Genomic DNA, 12,046 nt, shown 5'->3' on the forward strand with positions numbered 1-12,046 from the left:
GAAAGACAAGGAAGGGAAAATCCTGCAAAAAATAGAACAAAGTAAGGTCAGAGGACCAGAGTGAGGACCTCAGGTAGAACAAGCAACTCTCCTGGCTAGCCCAATTTATATAAGGCAGGCCCAGGGGAAGGAAAAACATTTAAAAGAGGGTTTCTCTCCTTCCTGCGCACACACACTCTCTCTCACTCGCTTGCACTCTCTCCCACGTGTGCTCTCTCTCTCTCTCTCTCCTCTCCACATCTTTCCACTCTGCCTGTTCTCACGCCTCAAGGATGTACTTTCCTTTTATTTTCTAAATAAAAGTGAGCTTTAACACGGAGCTGTTAACACTGATCTCTCTGAGAGCTATAATGTGGTCTGTCTGAGAGCTGAGAACTATAACATGGTCTGTCTGAGAGCTGTGACACACCAAGGGCTTTTACGTCCATCACTTCAAGTTTTTGTTAAGAGGAGACAGAACCTAGGAAATTGCACACTCCCCTGACAATTTTTGATTGCTAACAGTAATTTACCAGACTTCCCTCAGGATCCAGTGTTTAAGAATACACTTTTCAATGCAGGAGATGTGGATTTGATCGATGGTCAGGGAACTAATTGGAGAAGGAAATGGCAACCCACTCCAGTACCCTTGCCTGGAGAATCCCATGGACAAAGGAGCCTGGTGGGCTACAGTCCATGGCATCACAAAGAGTCGGACACAACTGAGCGACTAACACACACAGGGAACTACAATCCCACATGCCACAGGGCACCTAAGCCCATGCTCTTCAGCCAGAGAAGCTGACGTGCCACCACGAAGACCGAGCACAGCCCAAACAAAGAGAGAAAGAGACTCAATATTTTAAAAAACATTGAGGGAATGCAAATAAAGACACTACTGGACTACTGACAAACTACTTATTTTTTTGCAGCCAAAGATGGAGAAGCTCTATACAGTCAGAAAAAAACAAGAATGGAAGCTGACTGGAGCCCAGATAATGAACTCTTTACTGCAAAATTCAGACTTAAATGGAAAAAGTGGGGAAAATCACTAGACCATTCAGATATGACCTACATCAAATCCTTTATAATTATTCAGTGGAAGTGAGAAATAGATTCAATGGATTATATCTGATAGACAGAGTGCCTGAAGATCTATGAATGGAGGTTCTTGACATTGTACAGGAGGCAATGATCAAGACCATTCCCAAGAAGAAGAAATGCAAAAAAGGCAAAATGGTTGTCTGAGGAGGTCTTACAAATAGCTGAGGAAAGCAGAGAAGCTAAAGGCAGAGGAGAAAGGAAAGATACACCCATTTGAATGCAGAGTTCCAAACAATAGAAGGAGAGATAAGAAAGTCTTCCTCCATGATCAGTGCAAAGAAATAGAGGAAAATAACAGAATGCTAATGACTAGAGATCTCTTCAAGAAAATAAGAGATACCAAAGGAACATTTCATGCAAAGATGGGCACAATAAAGGACAGAAATGATATAGACCTAATAGCATCAGAGGATATTAAGAAGTGGTGGCAAGAATACACAGAGAAACTACACAAAAAAAGATCTTCATGACCCAGATAACTACAATTGTGAGATCAATCACCCAGAGCCAGACATACTGGAATGTGTAGTAAAGTGGGCCTTACAAAGCATCATTACAAAAAAAAGCTAGTGGAGGTGGTGCAATTCCAGTTGAGTTATTTCAAATCCTTAAAGATGATGCTGTAAAAGTGCTGCAGTCAATAAGCCATCAAATTTGGAAAACTCAGCAATGGCCACAGGACTGGAAAAGGTCAGCTTTCAATCCAATCCCAAAGAAAGGCAATGCCAAAGAATGTTCAAACTACCACACAGCTTCACTCATCTCACACCCTAGTAAATTAATGCTCAAAATTCTCCAAGCCAGGCTTGAACAGTATGTGAACCGTGAATGTCCAGATGTTCAAGCTGGATTTAGAAAAGGCAGTGGAACCAGAGATCAATTTGCCAACATCTGTTGGATCATCAAAAAAGCTAGAAAATTACAGAAAATCATCTACTTCTGCTTTATTGACTATACCAAAGGCTTATGCCAGTTGATGCTTTTGAACTGTGGTGTTGGGGAAGACTCTTGAGAGTCCCTTAGACTGCTAGAAGATCCAACCAGTCCATCCTAAAGGAAATCATTCCTGAATATTCTTTGGAAGGACTGATGCTGAAGCTGAAACTCCAAGACTTTGGCCTCCTGATTTGAAGAACGGACTCATTGGAACTCAGAAGATGGGGTGGAAAATTCAGTTTGTTGCAGTCAATCCTGAGCTTCCTTCTTTTCTTTTGGAAACTATGTTTTTTAAATGGCATTTTTATATAAATTTTACTTGAGCAGGTATTTCTGCATAAGAACTGAACTCAGGATTGTGGAAGGAGGGCTCTGAATAAAATATATTTCCTGTCATTGAAAACAAAACCTCAGCTGTACAATTGTAAAGATGAATTCTGCTCTGTGAGAGACAGGTCGGGACTTGTCATTATTCTAGCTCCCTGTCCCACCCAGAGAGTGACACTTCACATCTTTTATCAGCAGTTCTGTTCTCAGCCCAGTGCTATCCTGTTTCATCTTCTCCTCTCTCTCCTGGAGCCCCGCTGCAGTGGCTGCTGTCCGCGGTGCTGGAGTGGTGTGTGGTGTGCTGCATGGTGGCATCTGGGTCTCTTGACATGTGTGACTCATGTTCCAGTGCTGTTTTAACACTGTACCTCTGTAACTGTTTGTGCTGCTAGCTGCTACACGGAAGAAATCATGCTGTTCTCAAGGCAGTCCACCCTTGATGATTTAGATGGACCAGAAACTGTGCCTAAAACGAGTGAGTGCACTCAGCCTGGGCTCCATAAAATGCTCAACATGGATGTGTCCTCCTCGTTAGCTGAGAGCACCAGCTTAGCCTCCAGATGCTCACCCGTGCATGCTTTGTCCATGACCATGTCAACCCCTTCCCATGTCCTTGCACAGATGAGTTATTGTGACCTGTGTGTTTTCATTCACTTTTGTCTGAAGAAGATGCATGACAATGAAAGCATAACCAGCATCTTTCGTGGGACACAACTGGTCATTCCCAGGACAGACTTCTATTCAACTAATCACTTTTTGCTTCTTGTCTGTTAGGAGTTTCTTAAAAATCCTACCATAAAAATGTGCTCCATTTTTAAAGTATTTCACACTTTCTATTTCCAAAGGAGCAAACATGTTTCCTTCTTGGTTGAAGGTGCCTGTAGGCAGTCGTCATGGGGAGAAATGGGTCAGGAAGTGTAGGAAACTTTCTCATAATTTTGTCCAAAGATACACACAGTAGGAGATAATCCCAAATCCTGTATGTAGTCATATTTGGTCAATATAGAATGAAGCTGTCCATATGCTATGTGCCCAACTGACATGAAAGTTAGAATATATTCAACCATTGTTTTTTTTTTTTTTTAACATTAGAACATTAGGTTTTTATTTTTTTATTTTTTTTTAATTTTTTTTATTAGTTGGAGGCCAATCACTTCACAACATTTCAGTGGGTTTTGTCATACATTGATATGAATCAGCCATGGATTTACACGTATTCCCCATCCCGATCCCCGCTCCCACCTCCCTCTCCACCCGATTCCCCCGAGTCATTTATTATGAAGTAGAATATATTACCTTGGGAGACCTTAACTTGTTTGGTTTGGGAAAGATTACTCTGGGTTTATGCTTTCTCATTAAATCCCAAGATAAAAACTATAATCATGCATAGAAATGAAATCACTTGCTTAAAATCCAAAAGCTTTCCATAGCGGCTGTACTAGTTTGCATTCCCACCAACAGTGTAAGAGGGTTCCCTTTTCTCCACACCCTCTCCAGCATTTATTGCTTGTAGACTTTTGGATAGCAGCCATCCTGACTGGCGTGTAATGGTACCTCATTGTGGTTTTGATTTGCATTTCTCTAATAATGAGTGATGTTGAGCATCTTTTCATGTGTTTGTTAGCCATCTGTATGTCTTCTTTGGAGAAATGTCTGTTTAGTTCTTTGGCCCATTTTTTGAGTGGGTCATTTATTTTTCTGGAATTGAGCTGCAGGAGTTGCTTGTATATTTTTGAGATTAATCCTTTGTCTGTTTCTTCATTTGCTATTATTTTCTCCCAATCTGAGGGCTGTCTTTTCACCTTACTTATAGTTTCCTTTGTAGTGCAAAAGCTTTTAAGTTTCATTAGGTCCCATTTGTTTAGTTTTGCTTTTATTTCCAATATTCTGGGAGGTGGGTCATAGAGGATCTTGCTGTGATTTATGTCGGAGAGTGTTTTGCCTATGTTCTCCTCTAGGAGTTTTATAGTTTCTGGTCTTACATTTAGATCTTTAATCCATTTTGAGTTTATTTTTGTGTATGGTGTTAGAAAGTGTTCTAGTTTCATTCTTTTACAAGTGGTTGACCAGTTTTCCCAGCACCACTTGTTAAAGAGGTTGTCTTTTTTCCATTGTATATCCTTGCCTCCTTTGTCAAAGATAAGGTGTCCATAGGTTCGTGGATTTATCTCTGGGCTTTCTATTCTGTTGCATTGATCTATATTTCTGTCTTTGTGCCAGTACCATACTGTCTTGGTGACTGTGGCTTTGTAGTAGAGCCTGAAGTCAGGCAGGTTGATTCCTCCAGTTCCATTCTTCTTTCTCAAGATTACTTTGGCTATTCGAGGTTTTTTGTATTTCCACACAAATTGTGAAATTCTTTGGTCTAGTTCTGTGAAAAATACTGTTGGTAGCTTGATAGGGATTGCATTGAATCTATAGACTGCTTTGGGTAGAATAGCCATTTTGACAATATTAGTTCTTCCAATCCATGAACACGGTATGTTTCTCCATCTGTTTGTGTCCTCTTTGATTTCTTTCATCAGTGTTTTATAGTTTTCTATGTATAGGTCCTTTGTTTCTTTAGGTAGATATACTCCTAAGTATTTTATTCTTTTTGTTGCAGTGGTGAATGGTATTGTTTCCTTAATTTCTCTTTCTGTTTTTTCATTGTTAGTATATAGGAATGCAAGGGATTTCTGTGTGTTAATTTTATATCCTGCAACTTTACTATATTCATTGATTAGCTCTAGTAATTTTCTGGTAGAGTCTTTAGGGTTTTCTATGTAGAGGATCATGTCATCTGCAAACAGTGAGAGTTTTACTTCTTCTTAAAAAACTGGAAATAGAACTGCCATATGACCCAGCAACCCCACTTCTGGGCATACACACTGAGGAAACCAGATCTGAAAGAGACACGTGCACCCCAATGTTCATTGCAGCACTGTTTATAATAGCCAGGACATGGAAGCAACCTAGATGCCCATCAGCAGATGAATGGATAAGGAAGCTGTGGTACATATACACCATGGAATATTACTCAGCCATTAAAAAGAATTCATTTGAACCAGTCCTAATGAGATGGATGAAGCTGGAGCCCATTATACAGAGTGAAGTAAGCCAGAAAGATAAAGAACATTACAGCATACTAACACATATATATGGAATTTAGAAAGGTGATAACGATAACCCTATATGCAAAACAGAAAAAGAGACACAGAAATACAGAACAGACTTTTGAACTTTGTGGGAGAATGTGAGGGTGGGATATTTCAAAAGAACAGCATGTATACTATCTATGGTGAAACAGATCACCAGCCCAGGTGGGATGCATGAGACAAGTGCTCCGGCCTGGTGCACTGGGAAGACCCAGAGGAATCGGGTGGAGAGGGAGGTGGGAGGGGGGATCGGGATTGGGAATACATGTAAATCCATGGCTAATTCATATCAATGTATGACAAAACCCACTGGAAAAATAATAATAATAATAATAAAAAGAAGAAGCCTGTTGGCTCCATGAGAGAGCTTGCTGATCAGCAGTGAAGCGCACACTAGTTCGCCTGTGTGCTCAGTCACACATGATACTGTCACAGACGCAAAGGGGACCCAGGGGCTCTGTATCCAGACATCTTCACGGAGAGAAAGGCTTCATGGAGCACAAAACAGGGTGCAGGTCACCTGAATGTCCAGTTTATCATCCAGGCAAGAGCACCAGCAGGAGGAGGACTTCTTGACTCCCACTGGGCCCTAACCTCATCACCCGGTATCTCCACACTGTGCCCTCAGCACCCAATCGCCAAGCTCCCCAAGCCAGGGCACCGGCTGGCCATGTGGGTCCCTGTGACCAGCTCCTCTCCCTGAGCCTGGAGCCCTGTCAGGACAGCCACCTGTCCTGGAACCTCTCCCATCCCCAGCCCACCCTCATGGGGCCGGCTCATAAAGCACTGACTGTCTCCACTCTCAAAGGATTTGGTTTGGCAGATGAGACTCACAACGAGTCATCTCTTACGGACGATGAAATCTGACTGCCTAGTCTCCAAACTAGCGGATGTACCTGGGTCTAGATAGTGAGCTTTCACTGGTCTTCCTTTTTGGAATGAGGAACTATGTCATAAAGCTTCTTTTTTTTTTTGTATAAGGTTTTATTATTTAGAGCAGTTTTACAGACTCATCCAATACACCTATACATTCCCAGCTTTGCCATTTATTCCAGAGGGATGGCAGCTACTTCGTCTGAGAGCAGGAGACCCTGCCTCACCTTGAGGCTGTGACCTTGGGCAGGTTAGGAACCTCAGGGTGAGTCTGTAAAAGGGAACAGCAGGACCGACAGCACACAGGGGTGGTTTTGAGTATTTAATGGTACCACCTCGAGGGGTTATCTCTCTGAGTACTAAATGTGTGTGTATGTATATATATATATGTGTGTATATATGTGTATTATATATATATATATACATAAAATATATATATATATATATATATATATATATATATATATATATATATATATATTTCTACATGTATAGAGAGCTAGCCAGGAGCCCAGCCCAGGTGATGGACAGGAGGCTGGATGGCCACGGGAAGTGGGCTTGGCCATGTGGTTTGAGGGCCACCGAGTTGTGGATGTAAGAATCTCAACCAGTTGGTGGGACAGTAGGGAATGGCAGAAAGAAGTGAGGTTTTTCATGTGTGAAGATCGACAGAGGTGGACACTTGGAAAATGTCTAAAATGTCAGGGCCCTGGTCCTGACTTTACCTTCCCAGGTAACCACCTGGTCCCAAGGGATTAATCCACTCTTTGTCCTCATCACATGGTGAATAGAAACTTCCCCCTGACCTTCATCTTTCAAGTGCAAATGGGAACCCATTTTTCCTGGAAAACCAGGAGAACAGACTTCCTTCTGAACAAATACTGGATTTCTGGTTTTGCCTTGACTACTTAATGTCACTTACACCACACCGTCATTATTATAGAAGAGAAAAAAAAAATGTGCCACACAAATTCTATTTCTATTCAAAGCGTACTTTGGGTTTGTAATTGGTTTAAAGGAATACATAAAATGGCTCCTTTATTAACTTGTTAAAATGTGAAACAATAAACAGAAATGAAATACAATGTAATGAAATCAATATATAAGCTAGGTTTGTTTTTAATTATGACTTAAATTAACTAGTGTATCTCCATTATGGAAGAATTAATTGCCAAAACAGAAATAAAGTCTATAAAAGTATAAAAAAAAAAATCCAAAAGCTTTTCTTTGAAAAGTCAACAGGAGAACAGAAGCACAAGCTGTATTGTGCTTATCTTGACATCAACCACCCACCCAAATAACCCAATCTGAAACTAAGGGCAGTGTTGGCAAGTCAGCCAGTGTTAGGTCCTTCTCACCAGCTGCTATCTACGTATGTACATTCAGAGCTGCAGGAGGCTGGTGCTGGGTGTTTTGGGGAATGCCATCACCATTTAAGAAGTCCTCTGGTGGGCACATGCTATGCCATTCCAATCTGTTGATTCCTAAATGTACCAGGATTTACCTGAGTCCCTTTGGAGCCAGACCTCATCAAAAACCATAGAGAGTTTTTTTAATAAATCTTAAAGAAATTATTATAATAGCCAGGACATGGAAGCAACCTAGATGCCCATCAGCAGACAAATGGATAAGGAAGCTGTGGTACATATACACCACAGAATATTTCTCAGCCATTAAAAAGATTTCATTTGAATCAGTTCTAATGAGATGGATGAAACTGGAGCCCATTATACAGAGTGAAGTAAGCCAGGAAGATAAAGACCAATACAGTATACTAACACATATATATAGAATTTAGAAAGATGGTAATGATAACCCTATATGCAAAACAGAAAAAGAGACACAGATGTACAGAACAGACTTTTGGACTCTGTGGGAGAAGGCGAGGGTGGGATGTTTTGAGAGAACAGCATCAAAACATGTATATTATCAAGGGTGAAACAGATCACCAGCCCAGGTTGGATTCATGAGACAAGTGTTTGGGGCTGGTGCCCTGGGAAGACCCAGAGGGATGGGGTGGGGAGGGAGGTGGGAGAGGGGATTGAGATGGGGAATACATGTAAATCCGTGGCTGATTCATGTCAGTGTATGGCAAAAACCACTACAATATTGTAAAGTAATTAGCCTCCAACTAATAAAAATAAATGGGAAAAAAAACATAGAGAGCATGCCTGTTATAGGTTATGGTCCCTCTGGAAGTTAGAACCTGGTGTGGGGCTGGCTCCAGTGGTCTGAAAACTGAATGACTAGTCAGTTCCATGGCCATGTTTAGTCAAGGTAAGTGTTAGCCAACAAGCATTGTCTTGGCATTCCGAGAGCCTAATGTTCTGAGCACATGTAAGGCCAAAGCCCTGGGGCCACTGAACACCCCCAAATTAGGATCAAGAGCTCATGCAAGTCTGGCTCTTCAGTTTCAGGGCTCAGCCAGATGCATTCATTCATTCACATGTGTGCACCAGTGTCTGTGACAAGAGGAATGGGTACAGTCTGCACCTTTGAGCATCTCAGTGATATGACCCCAGCTGCTCACACATACTATTCAGGGAGCAGCACCTTCTCAGATGATCACTTCTCAGCCTTACAGAAGATCACTGCACACCCTGTATACTTGGCATCTCCAGGTGACTTTCCCCCTGTCTTCGGGGCCAGGTGTGTTGAGGCACACAGCAGAGCAGGCAGGCCTTGATCTCACAGCTGTGGTTGCTACACTTTCATTTCCAATGTTTCTTGCACAAACCTGTCAGGGAGAGTTAGGAGGAGAGGAGAGATGCAAAAGGGAAGACAGGACACAGAAGTAGAGTGAAGACCAGGGCAGAAGGGCTCCTGGAAAATGAAGCTGGAAGAGGAGAGGGCAGAGCAAAGCCATTGGGAGGAGAGAGTGGGAGGGCAGTCAGAGGGGAGAGTGGGGGCAGCCCCAGGAGAGACCCTGGGGCAGAGACTGGTGGGTGGGCTTCCAGGTGCCAGGTGGTGGGGAGCTGGGAAAAGGATGATGGTGAGGGTCCAGTCAGGTGTCAAAGGCACTAGTGAGAAAAGGCACAGGATGGAAGTTCAGGGAGGAGCCAGCATGAAGGACAAAGCAGGCTTTCTCTTGCCAATGGTCCACCATCCCGGGCCTCCCATTAAGGGTCTGGGGTCTGTTGAGAGTAGAGTGCATCTCGGCCAAGAACTGTGGACCCAGCCAGTTGAGACATCTCCTTTTCCTGAGCATCTTTCCTTATAATCTGTGCTCTGGGGGCTGCGCTGTGCTCACTGAGTCTTGACTGGAAATAAGCAGTGGGCCCTGGGCCTAGGAACATCAGTGGGACTGAAAAGCTATGCACGGGAGGGTTTGGTGCCCTGGAACCCACTGCCCAGCACCCTTCCCCTGTCTCTGCATTCAGACCTGATTATCCAGAAGGAGCAAAGCAGATGGAATGTGGGGAGTGAGAGGGTGCCCCCCCACTTGCCTGGGTGTGTGGTGGGTGCCGCAGGAGGCTGGGGGGTTCCTGAGGCTAGGTGGCACCCTCCGTGTCTCCCTACAGTGAGCCCATGCAGTGCACAATGCTGTACTCCACCAGGGGAGCACAGAGACCATCGAGGAGGTGGAGGCTGAGCAGGATGAGGAGGCGCCCGAGTTGACACTGGAGGCCAAGTCCCCATAGGACCCCATGGAGGATGGTGACGTGGAGGCCCCGCCATCCTACAGCAAGGCCATCAGCTTTGAGCAGCTGTCCTTTGACTCCCAGGATGACTTGGCCGGCCAAACCCCCATGGAGGTCAGCCCAGATGACAGCCACTGGGACTGACTGGAGGCCAGCATCCTGCCACCCCTGACTCACGAGCTGACAGCCAGCTAGCTGCTGCTGAACAAGTAAGAGCTGTGGCCACAGCGATGGACCTGGGAGTGACCCTTAGTGTCCACTGGGCTACTGGATGCAAAGACCACGTGGAAAAGGTCCACCTCCCCAGACATTTAGAACCACATGTATGCTCACATCTCTCTCTTTACAACGATAGGAGGTTGACAGCACAGGATGCCTGGGGACCCAGGCAGCAGGGAGGGGCAGGCAGGGACTCGCCATATGGAATCAGTACCCAGGAGGAACTGAGGCCAGTATTCTGGCAGGATGTTCCAAGACGACGAGCTGGAGGAGTCAGAGAAGGTGTACATGGGGCAGCTGCGCTTCCTGCTGCTCTTCTAGGCACTGTACAACACGCTGGTTGCCTGCTCCGAGATGGTGTGCTGCTTTGTCATCATCCTCGGCCACATGGTCTCCGCCTCTATGATCAGCCTCGTGCTGCCCATCCTCATCTTCCTCTGGGCCATGCTGTCCATCCTCTGGCCCAGCAGGCGCTTCTCGATGATGACCATCATCTACATGGAGCTAGGCTTCCCTCCAGTGGACCTGCCTGACCCCTGCTTCACATAAATAGTCAGTTAGAGGGATCATCTTAGGTCAGCACGTGATTATAACCAGCAGTTGTTGGTGCTGAGAACTCTAGTTGTCTTTTCACATCTCACACCTCACACAACATAGGAGCTAATATCATTCTGTACAACAGGAATAAGGATCAGCCTTTATGAGATTAAATAATTTGTCCAAAGTGGGCTTCCATGGTGGCTCAGACGGTAAAGAATCTGCCTGCAATGCACAAGACCCAGGTTTGATCCCTGGCTCAGGAAGATTGCCTGGAGAAGAAAATGGCTACCCACTCCAATATTCTTGCCTGGAGAATCCCATGGACAGAGGAGACTGGAGGGCCACAGTCTATGGGGTTGCAAAGAGTCAGACACAACTGAGTGACTAACACTTTCACTTTCACTTTACCCAGCTGGGGAGTGGGGGGGTGGGGGCTTTTCGAGGTCTGGTGTCTGCCCTCTGATATTGACCAGCAAGACAGTAAGTGTGAGGCAGACACAAGCATGGTGCCAGGGCCAGTGCATGGTCAGTGAGTGGACATTGGGTCAAACAATACAGTTAGCACTTGAAACACAGTTGGATGCAATTAACCCTGATGATGTAGACATTGGAGGACTGTTTCAACGTCGATCTCTACAAACATCTCTGTGTTTACACCCTGAGCTGGCAAGGTTTTGTTTCATTTGCTTTTATTTCTTCTTGAGGAGAACTTCCAGTGAGCAATAAAATGCTGAGAAGAAAGAAAGCAGAATAAAGTGAAAATTGTCTATAGTGTCTGTGCACACATTGGTCCTAATCACCTCATTTAATAGCTGAATATTTATATAAGCATCTAATTGAATCAACACAAACTAGCCCTTGCATGCACACTAAGTCACTTCAGTCATGTCTGACTCTTTGCAACCTCATGGACTGTAACCCTTCAGGCTCCTCTGTCCTTGGAATTCTCTAGGCAAGAATACTGGAGTGGGTTGCCAATCCCTTCTCCAGGGGAACTTCCCGACCCGGGGATCAAACCCACATCTCTTATACCTCCTGTATTTTCAGGTGAGTTCTTTACCACTGGTGTCACCTGGGAAGCCCAGAAACTAGCCCACTCCCTGACAATAGAAGAAGTCATTTGAGCCAAGTCAGGAGTAACCTCCATGGCCCCAGTGTGTCTGCAGTCACAGGACCTGGAGATGTGGTTCTGGCCTTGTCTTGAGGTTGATATCTGTGGAAGGAGAATTTGTTATTCCACATGCTGTGTGCATTCCCAGCACCAAAACTGAGACTTTTCCCCTTAATGTT

The sequence above is a fragment of the Dama dama genome, chromosome X (genome assembly GCF_033118175.1).
Source record: "Dama dama isolate Ldn47 chromosome X, ASM3311817v1, whole genome shotgun sequence".
Taxonomy (NCBI): domain Eukaryota; kingdom Metazoa; phylum Chordata; class Mammalia; order Artiodactyla; family Cervidae; genus Dama; species Dama dama.